The sequence below is a fragment of the Sus scrofa genome, chromosome 8, assembly GCF_054392235.1.
Source record: "Sus scrofa isolate SSC_HxYL_T2T_F1_AM1 chromosome 8, Sscrofa_HxYL_maternal_Yorkshire_Landrace_v2.0, whole genome shotgun sequence".
NCBI lineage: Eukaryota > Metazoa > Chordata > Mammalia > Artiodactyla > Suidae > Sus > Sus scrofa.
This window is the reverse complement of record NC_139390.1, coordinates 118,814,004-118,831,321: the sequence shown is the minus strand read 5'-3', so window position 1 is coordinate 118,831,321 and position 17,318 is coordinate 118,814,004. Positions and strand designations below refer to the sequence as shown.

The 17,318-nt window shown below is 37.8% G+C and overlaps 2 protein-coding genes across 2 annotated transcripts in view; one reads left to right on the top strand and one right to left on the bottom strand.

The window, feature by feature from the left end:
• LRIT3 (leucine rich repeat, Ig-like and transmembrane domains 3) overlaps nucleotides 1–3,253 on the top strand; it is a 28,361-nt gene extending 25,108 nt beyond the window's left edge. The window contains exons 5-6 of the mRNA XM_084973187.1: nucleotides 1,687–1,805; nucleotides 3,035–3,253. The gene's annotated coding sequence lies outside the window, so the exon portion shown is untranslated. The remainder of the gene's footprint in view (nucleotides 1–1,686; nucleotides 1,806–3,034) is intronic.
• The window catches only part of CASP6 (caspase 6), a 1,021,045-nt gene that overhangs the window by 183,783 nt on the left and 819,944 nt on the right, over nucleotides 1–17,318 (bottom strand). The gene's annotated exons all lie outside the window — the stretch shown is intronic.

Genomic DNA, 17,318 nt, shown 5'->3' with positions numbered 1-17,318 from the left:
GGGAAAAGAAAACCCTGTTTACAATAGCAAGAAATCTAAAATATTTAGAAATAAATGAAATGTGAAGTATTCAAAATCTTTATGAGGAAAAATCATCCTGAAAGATATACAACTAAATTTGAACAAAGAGAAAGACAATCCTTAATCTTGATTAGGATGTCCCAACATCATAAAAATATAAGTTCTCTCCAAGTTACCTTATAAACTTAATATTATCCCATTACAGATGAACAGCTATAAGCTATATATAAAAGAGATAAACAATAAGGTCCTACTGTATAGCCCAGGGACCTATATTCAATATCCTCAAATAAACCACAATAGAAAAGAATTGAAGAAGAATATATATGTATAACTGAATCACTTTGCTGCACAGCAGGAACTAACACAATATTGTAAGTCAACTCTACTTCAATAAAAAATATCATCTCAATAAAAATACCAGTAAACTTTTTTCCCCCTTGGATCTAGACATCTACTTAGAAAAAAGGGAAATAATAAAACACACACATATATCTGCTTACTCTTGCAAGAGGAAACATGGGACGATTAAATGAGAAAGCAGTGAAATTGACTGACTACAGCGATGTGGACATGGGGGCAGGAGGGAGGAGGAGATTAAGGTGCAGAAAATAGGGTAGAGAGGACACTTCTCCTACTATGCCTTTTTGTGTAGTTTTTTTTTTCCTTTTGGAAACATATTAATGTTCTATGGTTTCAAAAATTAAGATGAAAAACCTCAAGTATGGAAAAGTAAAAACTAAAATTAAATCTAAACAAAACCTAACAAATCCCAACTGTATCTCTGATTTATAATCTATCCACATTGAAGGGGAGAAGGAAGAAATGATCCAAATAATCTGGTTTTGTTCTTAAAATTCTGATGTCAAGGTAATTACAGATTTCCATTGTAGTTGGGGAAGGGTGGGGATGCCACATTACCACCCAGCAAGGGTGAAGGTCTAGGCTCTTCAATTGGCCTTTGCTGGCATGGGGTGTAGTGGGACCAGGTTTTTCTGTGATATTTAGTTGAAGTTGAGTGGTTATTGTCCAAACAATTTGTCTTGCTAGGCTACAATTTCTAGTGCTTTAGCTAGAGAGAGCAGGCTTTTGTTGTTGTGTTTGTCTATGCCTGTAGAAGTTTGTGGATTGCCAGCTTCTTCAGTTCCAAGTGTAGGACACAGGTGGCAAAAAGAAAACTCAGGGAACTCACCATGGTGTTGTTTTTCGGGTCTTGAGATCCCTGGCTGGTCTGCCTTCTTCTCTCCACTTTTCAAAGTCTTCTTAAGTTTGTTTTACATAAAAGGTCCAGGGATTTTAGTTGTACTGAACAGATGAAATAAAAGTATATCTATTCCATCTTACTAGAAATGGAAGTTTCCCCCAAATATCTTTTTTCTTTTTTTTTTGGCCACGCCCATGGCATGTGGAAGTTCCTGGGGCCAGAGAACCAACTCACACCACAACAGTGACCTAAACTACTGCAGTGACAACACCAGGCCCTCAACTTTCTGCACCACAAGAGAACTCTGCCTTCCAAATATTATTCAGATGCAGTCCTTTACTATATACTCTCAGTCCAGGGGGAGAAAAAACAACCCACAAATGAATTTTGAACTTCTTTTACATTTGATTTTTGAGTATTATAGGTGTAGTAATTCTAAAACTACTTCTTATTCCTTGTAGAAATAAGTAAATGAGTGAATGGACTGATATTCTTGGAATCCAGGATTTTTGCTGTGAATCCAGATATGGAATAGGCAAGAAAAAAACCTCATGGGGTGGATTGGAGTTTGGAACTGAAGGTATGAACTGATTATTTCATATCCCTCTATCTATCTATCTATCTATCTATCTATCTATCTATCTATCTATCTATCTACCTACCTACCTATCTATCATCTTCTATGCATATATGTGTCCCCCCTCTTAGCTCTACATTTTGAACAGCTAGAAGCAATTGTACTACAATAATAATGAACACACCTAGCACCCAAATTTTGCCTTCTAAATACCATGCCACACTAAGAGGAGCCCCGGTTTCCTTGGAGAAGTAACTGATTTCAAGACTATGCTAGAGAAGGTAAGAGATATACCTGAAACATCTTATTGGGCCAGAATATAAAGAACTGCTCAAAAAAAAAAAAATCAAAAGCCCTCTTGAATTCAGCTTGAAAGTTTTCCTTCTGGCTAAATATTGGGAAATGTAAGCACATTTGTGCTTTATTTAAAAGAGAGCTTATAATCCACTGAATGAAATAGAAATCCATGAGTCATTACTGATAGTATGTACTAGACAGGTAAGTAGGTAGATAGGCATAGACAGATAGGTGAGAAGTGAGAAATTTTCCTTGTAGCAGAAAACTGACTGATATATGAGGAGTCCCCCCCCCCTTTTTTTTTTGCTTTTTAGGGCCCCACCCATGGCATATGGAATTTCCCAGCCTAGGGGTCCACTTGGAGCTGTAGCCGACAGCCTAGTCACAGCCACAGTAACGTGGGATCCGGGCTGCATCTGCAACCTACACCACAGCTCGCAGCAGCACAGGATCCTTAACCCACCGAACAACGCCAGGGATCAGACTTGCATCCTCATAGATACTAGTCACATTTGTTTCTGCTAAACCAGGATGGGAACTCCAGGAGTCACCATTTTGTAATCATCATAGTAAAGACTGATTTGGAGTAGACGGAATGTAATCATGAGAAAACGTCAGACAAGCCCAAATCGAGGAACAGTCTCAAAAATGACTGGCCTGTGTTCTTTAAAGGATGTCATTAAAGACAGAGTAAAAGTTGTTCCAGATTAAGGGGGAATAAAAACTACATAACAACCAAATGCAATATCTTTTCCTGGATTGGATCCAGGACTCTGAAGAGAAAAAAATATATATAAAGGACATTATTGAGATAACTGGATAAAATTGGGATAAGAATGATTGATTAGGCAAAAGCATTCTATTATTAAATTTCTTGAATTTAATAGCTGAACTGAGGTTATATAAGAGAATAAAGTCAATATTTGTGTTCTTAGGAGATGCATATTTACTGTTGAAGAGTAAAGGGATGTGATGTATTATGATGTGTGCAGCCCAAACTTCAATATATATTTGGAGAAAGCAAGAGATGGATAATACAACTGTGGCAAAATATGAACAACTGGTGAATCTGGATAAAGAACATTTTGGAGTTCACTTGCGAACTTTGTGCGAGTTTGAAATTGTTTCAAAGCGACGGAAGCAAAGAAGAAAAAGGAGAAGGAGAAATAGAGGAGAGCAAAGATAGAACGAAGGTAGGAAATAGAAACCCAGCTCAAACTCTACCTCTGAATTATAGATCGAAATCTGTTATGAAACTGTTTTTATTTCAGGTTGGCAAGGTTTATGATTACCATCACTTTTCAAATGTACAACATGCACTGAAAACAACAGCAGGACGACGGTGAACGTAAATGATTAGATTGGGTTCCCCAGCTTAAGGAAAGACTAACATTTAAGAAGTGGTGAAAAGTGAAAATTGACTTCAATATTAATGCAATTAAGGTGCATTTCTAGACAGAATTCAATGGTGCATATGTATTCTTAGAATATGACTGCCTTAGAAAGGTATTTTTGGAATTTGTTTAAACATGATCTTTGCCATATGTTCAAACACACCATATCAATAGCCAGGGTCCAAACACAGCAGCTGAATCTCTTTCTTCTGGACAAATGGAGTAGGTTCCTTATCCCAGGGAAATACTTGCAAATGTAACATTCATCAAATTCTCTTTCCTTAAGGCTCCTTCACCTCCCTCGCCACACACCCCTGCCAATCCTGATAATAATCCCTTTACCCTTAGCAGAATCTTGTTTCACATTGGCAATTTGCACATTTGTAAAATTGGACACCTAGGGTTTTAATTTTCAAAGCATTGCTCGAGGGGTGTATCCCAGCTTCTCGAAGTGTGTGTGTGTGTGTGTGTGTGTGTGTGTGTGTGTGTGTGTGGTGGTGCTTATGTGCACACATGGCAGTCTGCTCTAGTATCAACCAGCCCTCCAGCACTCTCTTGGAATTCAAATAAAGTTCGTAATGTATGGTTACAAGTTTATTCACTGTGGTCATGTTTTAGAGGCCAAACTCTCAGAAGAGGCACCCATGTCTGTCAGTTTACCAGGTGTTTAATAAGTATTATGATGACCAAGGAAATTCTTTTGGAGAATAGTTTTGTGATTTGATATCACTAAGATATTTAATAAGTCTGAGCTAGATTATTATCTTTTTACTCAATGGCACTAAACAAATCCCTATAAAGGATAATAAAAGATGCACAAGTTATATTGAAGGATAAAAGGCCGTGATAGTACTATGTATGCAACCTATTCTCCAATATATATTCAGGGAGAGCAGGAGATTGGTGATACATGTGTGGCAAGATGTAACAACTGGTAAATCTGGGTAAAGGATATTTTGGAGTTAGTTCCCCACTGAGAGAAGCAAGGCCTTCTTACGTCCTATAACAGCCAGATATTTCTTTATTATTTCAATTTGAATTAATTTTTTTTCTTGCTGAGATTGAAATCTGCTCATATATTTTCGTTGTTTATGAGAATCTAAATGCTGAAGTGGAGACCACTGCCTTAAAGCTGCTTAATGATGCCTAACTGATGCTATCTGTTAAAAGCTTAACTGTGATTCAAGTTAAGTTGTGTCTCTATAAGTTGTGTCTCTAAATTTTAGTTCTAAAGCCTTCCTATCTCTGGGCTATTGTCAATTCAGATTACAGCCCAGAGAAACCACTAAGACTTGGTATTGGGTTGGATATAATCTTCATTTCCTTCTAGGTGCATCACATAAACAATGGATTTAAGAAATTTGAAAAAGCGATATGCTAAAAAGTTTTCAGAATAATTTCCCATAAGAGGGAATTTACCTTAGAAGTTATGTTTACTTTAGACGAATAACTCTAGAAGCTAACCTTCAAAATATAACTTTCTACTATGATTTCTTTGTAGATTCAAAATCAGGGACTTTTGTGAGAGCTTTGTGAAGCTAAACTTTGGCACAGATATGGTCTTTTTTCATTTTCCTTTTTATAAAGTAATATGCTAATTATAGATTTTAGAGTAATTTTTATCTTCTGTATTTGTCAAGAATTTTTTTTTACAATGAATGCATATTACTTTTATCATCAGGAAACATACTTGTTGTTTTTTTAGTTAAAATCTATATTTCTAGGGAGTTCCCGTCGCGCAGTGGTTAATGAATCCGATTAGGAGACATAAATTTGTGGGTTTGATCCCTGGCCTTGCTCAGTGGGTTGAGGATCTTGTGTTGCCGTGAGCTGTGGTGTAGATTGCAGACATGGCTCAGATCCCCTGTGAGTGTGGCCCTAGAAAAGACAACAACAACAACAAAATTTACATTTCTATCATATGACCACAGCTCTGTAAAAAATATTCAGAAAGACGGCATTTGTTATAAGTTGTTGCCTCCAGACGGTTGAGACTTCGGGCAATTAATTTTTTACTCTTGCTGTTTTTTTCTGTTTGCCATGTTTTCTGGTATAATCATGTATTACTTCTATAAAAGCAAAAAATATATTTATCTAAACTGCTTGAAAATTCATAATGGGCTTGTACAAATTAGCCAAATATTCTTAACTTTCATTTTATAAAACCAATACAGCTATTTAACTTGCATTCTGTTAAGAAGCATTTTTTATTTTAAACATTTCATTTGATATAAATGCTCTACAATTTAATAATGATTTCTCAAGGGGGGGAAATCTATTTTTCTATCTTGATATTTTTAGACAAAGAAGTATTATGGTGATCTCTTTTGGGTCCCCCCCCTTCTTTTTTTCTCTCCTCTTCTTCAATCCTTTTCTTCAAATCAAGAGGAATTGCTAACGTGACTGGTGTCAGGCATCAATTGGCCCTGGTCCAGGCAGCAGCCTCACAGACCTGAGCCTTGCCCCCTCTCCTGCACTGCCCTCCTTGTGGATTGGTCCAGACCAGTTGTCTTCTGTGGTGTCTAGTCTTGTGTGCTGTGCACACTCAGACTGGAACCAAAGACAGGCCTCCTTGTCTGCTCTGTGGGTACCTAGGTGGCTGCCAAAGCAGCTTGTGGTCTCCTGCATGCTCAGTCTCGTTATGGACACAGTTCTTTATTTGTGTGTCTCCCAGGCTAGAAAGGAGGAAGCATGAAGCCTTATTTTGGCTTGAGTGTAACCAGTGTTTGCTAATCCATCTCACCAGGGCGTCCTGTTTGTTGAGATTTCCCGAGTCTCCGATAGTAAGGCTGTCACTGTGATCTCCATGTAGGTGTCAGTGGGTTTGTGTTTATGGGCAATCGGAGCCAAATCTGGATGGGGAGTAGAACATGGAGCAGAGGAGGGGAAAATGTTGGTACTCCTAGCCTCTCCTACATTCTCCTGGAGGCATTTCATGCAGTGATATCCAGCAAACATTTATGGGGTGCATACCATGTGTAAAACTCTTTGGAGTGAACAAAGTCCTCAGAGAATTTACAATTTAAAGTGTGCATAAGTGCCTTTGGGGGTGAGCGTGTGTATGTCTGTTGTTTTTTTTTTTAATTTTTAATTTTTTTTATTTTTATGTTTTTGTCTTTTGTCGTTTTAGGGCTGCACCCACAGCATATGGAGGTTTCCAGGCTAGGGGTCTGTTCGGAGCTGTAGCTGCTGGCCTACGCCACAGCCACGGCAACGTGGTATCCAAGCCACATCTGTGACCTACACCACAGCTCATGGCAACACTGGATTCTTAACCCACTGAGTGAGGCCAGGGATTGAACCCACATCCTCATGGATACTATCTGGGTTCATTAACCACTGAGCCACGATGGGAACTCCTGTATGTCTGCTTTTTAAACCTCCACCAACTAATTACTATGCAATGTAAATTCTGGAAGAGATATTAGCAAAGAGCATTGAGAAGAAAGAAAGGGGCATTTGACTCCTCCACTCCTTAGCTGATGTCATTCAGGCTTCCATTTTCGATAGGGGCTTGGACAATTGTGCTTGGCAGCATGTTATGGAAGAAGTACCCAACCATACTCAAGAGACTTGGGGAGTTCCCGTCGTGGCGCAGTGGTTAACGAATCCGACTAGGAACCATGAGGTTGCGGATTCGGTCCCTGCCCTTGCTCAGTGGGTTAACGATCCGGTGTTGCCGTGAGCTGTGGTGTAGGTTGCAGACGCGGCTCGGATCCCGCGTTGCTGTGGCTCTGGCATAGGCCAGTGGCTACAGCTCTGATTGGACCCCTAGCCTGGGAACCTCCATATGCCGCGGGAGCGGCCCAAGAAATAGAAAAAAGACAAAACAAAACAAACAAACAAACAAAAAAAGAAATGGCAAAAAAAAAAAAAAAAAAAAGAGAGACTTGGGTCTCAGCCTGTTCTGCCACTATCTGGCTGGGACCCTTTTATTCCCCCCATAAGTTTCATTTTCCTTATTTTGGTAATAGCAGATGTTGGAGTTGGCTCGCCATGATTCCTTATAAAATGCTTTAATTTTTTCCTTTTGGTAGATGAACAATGAACTGTAACTGGCAGACCTTCAAAGACAGTATGCACCAATCACAGCACATATTATCTTAGAGCCAAAATACACCTTAGAAGTCATCTGGTACATCCCTCTTAATTTACAGAGAAGGAAACTAGCACCCAGAAGGATAAGCATTTTATCCAAGGTCAGAGCCACTGTTGGCACCCAGGTTTTGTCGCTTCCATGCAGGTGAATTATCTGAAGTCAGATATTAAACCAGGAGAACAGAATTTGGTTAAGAGTTGCTGGACTAAATGTCCAATAGAATTTGACTCAGCATAATCAGTGTAAAACAAACGCATGCAATCCAAGGGGATTTCAGGTGAGATACATCGCCTCAAGCAGTCGACTAGATGTTCTTGGCTCAAGGTAGTAAATGTGATTGGAGAAATAACTGTGAATAACATTCTCTCTTGCCCCAGAAATGTCACCCTTCTCTGGAATGCAATTAACAGGGTGTTTAGAAACCTAAAAAAAAAGCATGTAATAGATTTCTGGGTGCTGAACATTTCCCTTTATTCGCTTCAGAATAAATAGCATGTTGACAGCAAACTGAGTAAAAGGTCTGTTACTGGGTTTTGGTGAGCTTGGTGTTCTTTGACTCTTAATTTGCCTATTGTTTTTATCGGGCACTTCCAGATGAACGTTAAGTACAGGGTCAATAAGTGGGAATTGCTCCAAGCAGTGTGACGTGTTAGAAAAAATAGGAACAGAGGCATCAAATGAAGTCCTCAAAGAATTTACAATTTAAAGTGTGCAGTAAATGTGGGAGGTAAACATTACACTTTAGCTCGTAAGTGAAAAAATCTTCAGTTTCCGACTTAAAATGGATTAATTCTAGCAAAGATCAGTTCGTTCAAATATTAAGTGAGTCCAGGTACCAAATTCACTCCTATGCCCTCTTTGCTCTCCCGTCAGCCTCCATCTTGTCCCCATCCAAGAACAGCACAGACAGCTGTGATAGAAAACAGGGTGTGTCTCTGGCTGTGGGGCTCAGATGCCACACGCTAGATTCTCTCGTCGTGGCATTTGAGGCTGAGATTCACACTTTGGCTTTTCTCCCTGGGCAGCTGGGAGGTTGTGTGGGGTCACAGGGCTTCTCACATGGGTGCATTGCTCCCCTTTCCCAGTGGCCTCATTTCCTTCTAGGGTAGAAGGAATACAGCTCCGTCCTCCTTAGGGAGTCCTCAGAATTTTCCAAGTGATCAGGGCAGGTTTTTACCTTGGACTGATGCTATATTTTTAGGATGACTTCCACAAGGGAAAGGCAAAACTATCAAGCACATGGAGGATTTTGCTATTATTGGGTTTTTGGAAACTATTTGCCTATGGGTAGATTTTTGAGAGTCTCTATATTTGTTTGTACACAGACACACACACACACACACACACACAGAGTAAAATATTTTCCTATTCTTTTTGCTTTTAACCTGCTAGTCATTCACTTCTTCGCCTGACAAAGATATACTGAGAGCCGGCGCTGTGCCAGGCACTATCTCGGTATTGACAAGATGTATGGCTGGTCATATGACTTAGGAATCTGGTAGGAGACTTGGAGTAGCTCCCTCTGAGATAACTTTAAATAAAAAGAAGCCAGTCACCAAGCAGTAATGATTTTAGAGTCATAAAAGGAAATGGGAAATTTATCATATTCAGGTACTATTCCCCATTCAAGCTTTCTTAGTTACGTGATCATGAGTTAATTAATGTAGTTGACTTTATCCTGAGTAAAGGAGTCTTTTGTTTAGAGTGTAGAGCCTGATTCCCGAAGTGCTGTGAGAATGACTCAAACCACACCAATCCCTTCAGATTATAAATATTTTTTGAATCTAGAAGATTCTATAAACTTTCCTATATGAATTATCATTGATCCATAAAGATGATTTCTAACTTTTGATTTGATTCTATGCTTTTAGTACTCTCCTCAGTAAATGTGGGAGGTAAACATTTCACATTAGCTCGTAAGTGAAAAAATCTTCATTGCTGCCCCAGGGTCCTGCCTTTGTCTTTAACCCCCTAGACCAATATAATCAATGTTTGACTACCCTTCCAGGGGCTATGCTTCCTATTCTAAGCATTTACTTTTGCCTCAAAGAAGGGTGAATCCTGAGACCAACTGTTCTTGAAGACTCAATTGTGGATAAAGATTGTTATTAATCTGATATTTAGTACACATGAAACATTCCACATGGAAATTTGTTTTAAAAATTCATAATCACATTACATTATTACTTTAAAAGTTATTTGAAGAAAAGAAATATTAAACACCCTTAAGCAGGTAGATGAGCTTGATAGGAAGTCATAGAAAGTCTCATTTTGAAGAGACACAGCGGTGGGCCAACTCCAAATACCATTAAAAGGAATTTTGAAGGATGTGCTTTAGTGAGTCTGTACAGACACATCAAAAAATAGATGGAAGGGAAACTAGGTTAGTAAGGTAAAAATAGAAACATATAAAACAGTATTGATTAAGCTCATGGTTCTACCCACATAAGCCTAGTTTTAATAATTATGTCAAGCAAACATCTACTTTGTCAATAATTCCCAAGGAAAAATTGCAGTGCAGAGGCTTTGTGTTTCACTTCCAAAGCTGGAACTATGTAATAGAATGGATTGAAATTAATTTGCTAACAATGGGCAATCAGGAGGTTTGAAACTTTAAACCAAGCATCCTTTGGAGAATTATTGTATCTTAATTTGTATCTCAATTTTTAAACAAAGTGTAGGTTTTGGACTCCCAAACATTCTTGACATGAACTACTGAGACTGGATATAGGATCCTTACCTATGAGGTCTTGAATTCCATTCTGGATGGAATTTGGAGTAGTTTAAGTGTGGCACTGGGATGCAGGGAAATATTCTAAGGGAGTTGCATTCTAAGTGTGGTTTTCCTTTTAATAAGCAAGGCAGTCAGAGCACGCAGACCCAAGGGCAGGGTTTTTAGGTTTTAAGGGAACTCAACATAATGCTCTTCATCTGAAGGTCAGCGGAGATTTTACTAAGCTGCCTTTAAAATTACAACTTTATACATGTAAGGATAATTTGATCCCCTTGCTGTACAGTGGGAAAATAAAAAAAAAACTATAACTTTAAACAACACAATCTTTAATAAAAAGGAGGAAAGCCCATAATCTCATTGCCTATTTAAACTATTACCAGTTTTTCTGTGTACTTTATATTACACAAACTAATACTATAATTGTAGGATAGATGAGAATTTGTATTTTTTCTATTAATATTGTGGTAAACACTTCCCTTTTAATGACTATACCATATTCTCGTAATAATTTTTTAACTATTTCTGTTCTTGTAAATGAAAACTGTTTCTAATTTTTGCTACCCACGAATGACATTACAATACCTATTTGTATGATTATAATTTCTTTTTTTAGTGGAGAGAATATTCGTTTAGGAAGAAATTGCCAAGAGTGAGATTACATGGTCAACGCCTATGAATATTTTTACGGCTCTGAAATGTGTTGCCAAATTGCTTGCTAAAAGGGTTGTGCCAAATGCAAGCCGGCTTTTAAAGGTCAGATTTATTTTGATACAAGATCAACATATGTGTAAGATTAAACTGACCGTTTACCAATTAGGGGGAAACTAAATATATCATTTCTCAGCATATAGACTAAGAAGATCATCCATAAATTGTGCCAAAGTCTATCATTTTGTGAATGTGCCAGGCAATCAAAAACCTGAGTTCTGTTCATCTTGGTCATAATTATAAAGGAGATCCCTTCTTCTGGAAGTTACATTTTGGATAGGCTGTGGCCTAAGTCCCAGGTATGATAATCTCAATTCTTTTTGCCCAGCACACATGGGAGGTCTGAGGCCATAATTTTACTTGTATATGCTCATGGTGATCTCCTTCATTTGAGGGAACCAAGAATGAAGATTATAGCTCATTCCCCAACTCTGTGGAAACAATGTCATTTTTCCTTTCAGTAAAAAAGGCAGTCAGATTCCCATGTATAGTTTTAAAATACTGCACACAAGAGGGTTCATCTGCACAAAGCCAGAGTTGCATAATTTTGCTTTTCTTGGTTCAGCAGACGCATTTCATGAAAGGGCTAAAACTAACACATGAATGCACACAGGGAAACTGGAGCCCCAGGTGACCTAGGAGAGAATGGATCCTTTCCTTGACATAGATTTAATTCCGGTGAGCTATCACAGGATCTGAGATAGTGTTTTAAATGCCCCAGGATTTCTTGGTCTCAGCTGAAGCAGGTAAATTCTTTCCTCTTTTCTTTTCCCACTGTATATAAAGTCTTTGTGTTGAATATCCTTTATTGAGTATTCTACAAACAAGATATTCACTTGCATTTATTCTTGGGGTTATTTTCCTACACTCTTGTTTGACTTCCCTGTCTTGGGCACTGATTGAAACTTCCTTGAAGATCAGGACATCTCTTTATTTAATTTAATGGCCTCTTTTTCTTATTATCTCCAGGCACACCTTTATGGATCACTGAAAAAAAAAAAAAAAAGACTTCATTTTCCAAACAACACAAATTATGGCATTTACCAGCAGCCAAAGACCTTATCAGGTGGAACTTTATTTATTTATTTAATTTTTTATTAATCAATTTATTTCATTTATAGTTGTACAATGATCATCACAATCCAATTTCATAGGATTTCCATCCCACACCCCCAGCGCATCCCCCTACCCCCTGAACTGTCTCTTTCGCAAACCATAAGTTTTTCAAAGTCTGTGAGTCAGTAGCTGTTCTGTAAAGAAATTCACTGTGTCCTTTTTTCAGATTCCACATGTCAGTGAATGTTGGTATCTCATTGTCTGACTGACTTTACATAGCATGATAATTTCTAGGTCCACCCGTGTTGTTATAAAATGCCAGTATTTCGTTCCTTTTAATGGCTGAGTAATATTCCATTGTGTATATGTACCACATCTTCTTGATCCACTCCTCTGTTGATGGACATTTAGGTTGTTTCCATGTCTTGGTTATTGAAAACAGTGCTGCAGTGAACATCGGAGTACGTGTGTCTTTGTGAGTCATGGTTTTTTGGGCATCTATCTAGAGAAAACCATATCAGGTGGAATTTGAAACAGAGGGGGAGACCAAAGATGTTGACAAAAGGGACCAGAAGGATAGTTATGATAACCCATATTTTCCTGGTCTCAGGAGCCGGCATGGGGGATGAGCACTCATCTTAGCATTACTAGTGAAATAAAAGAAGCCCAAGAGAATAGTGGTTTAGGCGCATGCTCTAGAGTCAGGCAGACAAGGAGTTCGTGTTCTTCTGTATCGCTTAATAGCTAGCTCTGAGACTTTGGGCAATATCCTAACTTCTCTAACCTCAGATTTACCTTCCATGAAATGCAGTAAATATCTACTTTTCATGAGGATTAGATGGAAGTTTTTCTTCTTCCTCTTTCTTCCTTTCTTCCTTAACTTACTTTCTTTCTTCCTTAACTTTCTTTCTTCCTTTCTTTCTTTCTCTCCTTCCTTCCTTCCTTCCTTCCTTTCTTTGTATTTTTTTGACTGCCCCTGTGGCTCATGGAAATCCTGGGCCAGGGATCGAATCTGAGTCAGAGCTGTGACCTACTCCATAGCTGCAGGAACACAGGATCAGGATACTTAACCCACTGCACTGGGCTAGGGATCGAACTGGTGCCTCCACAGAGACAAACTGGATCATTAATCCACTGCACCACAGCGGGAACTCCTTTCCTCATCTTCTTTCTGATGCTGGCTTTTAACTGATGGCAAGTAAAGATAGCTGAGGTTAAGAAAAAAAAAAAAACACATGATCTTATGTCATATTTTTAATTTCACCTCTAGTATTGAGAGTAAAACAGTAGACTTTGGACTCAATGAAAAAACTACTCATATATAAAATGTTTAGCAAGGTTTCAGGATACAAAGTCGATACATACTGTTCAATTTTATTTCTACAAAAGAGCAACAAACAACTAGAAAATAAAATTAAAGGACTGTTGATTTGTAGCAGCATTCAAAAAACATAAAATAAAAATAAGTTTAACAAAAGGTGTGTAAAGCTATACACTGAAAACTCAAAAACATTGATGAGAGAAATTAAAGAACACCTAAATAAATGAGAAATGTATAATGCTCATAGTTGGGTGGCTTAATATTGTTAAAATGTCAGCTCTTCTGCAATTGAACTATATATTCAGTGAATATATATGTAAAGAAAATTAAACTTCAACTCCAATCATATATAATACACAAACATTAATAAAGATGAACCACAAATCACAATATAAATGCTAAAACTCTTTTTTTCTACAAAAGCCCAGAAAAACATAGGGCAGACAGAGAACAGACTTGCAGTTACCAAAGGGGAAGGGGAAGGAGTGGGGTGGACTGGGAGTTTGGGATTAGTAGATGCAAACTATTACATTTAGAATGGATAAGCAATGAGGTCCTGCTGTATAGCACAGGGAGTTATATCCAATCTCTTGGAATAGGCCACGATAGGAGATAATGTTAAGAAAGAGAATGTATGTGTATATATATATGTATATATGAGGGGGTCACTTTGCTATACAGCAGAAAATGGCACAACACTGTAAATCAACTATTTTTTTTTTACCTCAGTAAAACTTTAAAAAATGAAAATAAATAAATAAAAACAGGGGAATGTATTAAGAGCTTGGAGTAGGCAATAATTTATTAGAGATAACAGACAAAAACTGATAAATTGGACCTCATCAAAACTAAAATTTTTGCTCATCCAAGGATGTGAAAATGAATAGATAAGGCATGAACTCAGAGAAAATATTTATAATACATAGTTCTGACATACATATTTATAATTTGCAATACATAGGTCAGATTTGTATCTAGAGAATATATGAAGAACTACAAATCAATAAAAAAAATTTAAAAATACAGTAAAGAAGTGGGCAAAAGATTTGAATAGACATTTCACAAGGGAAGATGCATGAATGATCAACTAACATACGAAAAGATGTTCAACACTATTATTCATCGGAGAAAGGCAAATTAAAATTGCAGTGTGATATCATGTCATACCTACTAAAATATTTAAAATTAAAAAGACCGATAATACCAAATGCGGGTAAGGATGTGGAACAACTGGAACTTACAGGCATTACTTTTGAGACTATAAAATGGAGCAGCCACTTTGGAAAAATATTTGACAGCTTCTTATGAAGTTAATCATATGCCTACCCTATGAACCAGTAATTAGGTATTAACTGAAGTGATATGAAAACATTCATTGAGCCAAACCTGGAAACAATCCAGATGTCCATCAACAGGAGAATGGAAAACAAATTTGCTCTATTCATACAGAAGAGTGCTTCCCAGCAATTAAAAAAAATAATAATAAAAGAAGTGCCTGTGCACACAACAGTATGGATGAAGAGCAAAAACATTATGGTTAACAGAAGAAGTCAGATGCAAAAGCAAATCCATTATATGAATGCATTTCCAGACAAAAGTAACCTATGATGATAGAAATCAGAACAATGGTTGCCTGTGGACATAAGTGGGATTGACTGGAGGTAATATCTTTTTTTTTGCATTTTAGGGCTGCACCTGCAGCATATGGAGATTCCCAGGCGAGGGGTTGAATCAGCGCTACAGCTGCTGGCCTACACCACAGCCACAGCAATGCAAAATCTGAGCTGCATCTGTGACCTACGTCACAGCTCACGGCAATGCCAGATCTGTAACCCACTGAGCAAGGCCAAGGATAGAACCCACAACCTCATGGTTCCTAGTCGGATTTGTTTCCACTGCACCACAACGGGAACTCTGAAACATTTTCTATCTTGATTGAGGTATTGGTTTAACGTGTATATACATTTACTAAAAGTCATAAGATTTTTGTCCTTAAGATCTATTCGCTTTGTATACATTTTGCTTTAATAAAAATAAAAAGTGAATGCATCTCAATTGGAAGTCAGGCTGGGAAAACCAAATGAAAGCAACTTTATTTTATTTCTCTGGTATTTGAAAATTTAAAAATATATCATTTACTCAAGTATCTTCCCTCCATCATCTATTTTGTACATCTTCCAATTTTAAGTTGTAAACCATGCTTATTTTCACCCAAATATTTTCTGTCTAAAGGTAGAAGAAAGAAAAGAAGATACTACTTCATGGTTTAATAAATATAACAAGAGCTGCAGACTGTGGTTTGCATTTGCATTAGTTTCCAGCAAGTAGTTCTAATTACATGAAGTTTATAGCATTTCTAGTACTCTTGTCAACCCTTCAAATGCTCTCCACTTAATAGAATTATGCATTCTATAGATTCAGCAGAACTAAAGTTCAGGGAAAGAGTGTACATTCGGCCTTCCATATCTGTGGGTTCCACATTTGTGTATTCCAGCCTGGAAAATATTTGGAAAAAACTTCCAGGAAGTTCTCATAGGCCAAACTTGAACTTGCCACGTGATAACAACTATCTACATAGCATTTACATAGCATTATACAAGGTATGATAAACAATCTAGGTATGATTTAAAGTATAGGGAAGGATATGTGCAGGTTACATGCAAATATTATGCCATTTCATAGAAAGGGCAGAAGCAGCTTCAGATTTTGGTGTCTGAGTGTTGCTGGCACCAATCCCTTATGTATACCAAGGGACGGCAGTACTGTGCATAATAGAAAAGTTAGTGTTCTTTCCGTTAACTTTGACATTTTTAGAAGTTAAAATGCCTGAGAGAACATTGAAGGAGGCATTGTTGGAGGAGGTCATCAGGAGGAGGTGACCCCTGTGGTTGCACCATCAGCTGGGTTCCTACCCCCTCCCACCGCAGAATATATGTTCTGCCACCATTCTCATAACTGGAGCCATTCCAAGGACATAGCCTTGAGAGAATAATATGATGCTGAGGCCATCCGGACGATGTATGTGACAACCCAGTTAAGGCCTCCACATAACATTTTAAGATTTTGGGAGATGAATGTGGAGATTTACTCATTTTGTGCTTGCTCAAGACAAGCCTCATAAATAAGTTCCCTTGTTTATTAAACCTGCCATCCACCAGTTGGGAGTGGCCTGCCTCTTTCTTTGGTCTCTTTGTCTGTCACTCAGGTGCTCCTGAAATTGCAAACCAAGTAGCATGCTGAGATTCTGTAAATACATGTAATGCAGTCAAAAACAGCCTTTTTTTACAAAAAAATTTTGGGTTGCTGCTTCACAGAATTAGAAATTATATATTATGGATTATTATACTAAAAATGTGTGTGTGTGTATGTATACATGTTTCTGGAGGCTTGTTTCTTCCTCTTGGTCAGAGGAACTTTTCTAGGTGACTGGAGTGGACTTAGCTGAAAGAGCATAGGTACGATTCCTCTATTACTTCTTGTTTACCAAGTGTTTTAAAAATCTGATTTCATTTGGCAGAAGCATGGCATTACTTAATCTGTGCATTAAGCATAGTATTACTTAATTAGATAGTGACTCCTTTTAAAAAAAATTAATAAACTGTTTCTTTGCAGAAAGCACAGACGATTCCTATATATCTTTTTCCTTCTTCCTCTTTCTAGTTTCCCTTATTATTAATACTGTGCATTAATGTGGTTCATTTACTACAATGGGTGAGCCAATATTGAGGCATAAAATCCATCATCTATATTGAGGTTCACTCCTATTGATGTACAATATACATGGAATGGCATGTATCTGCTGTATCACATCATGCAGGATATTGTCATTGCCCTAAAATTCCTTTGTGCTTCTCCTGTATTCATCTCACTTCCATCCCAGCCCCTGGTAACCCCTGATCTTTTTACT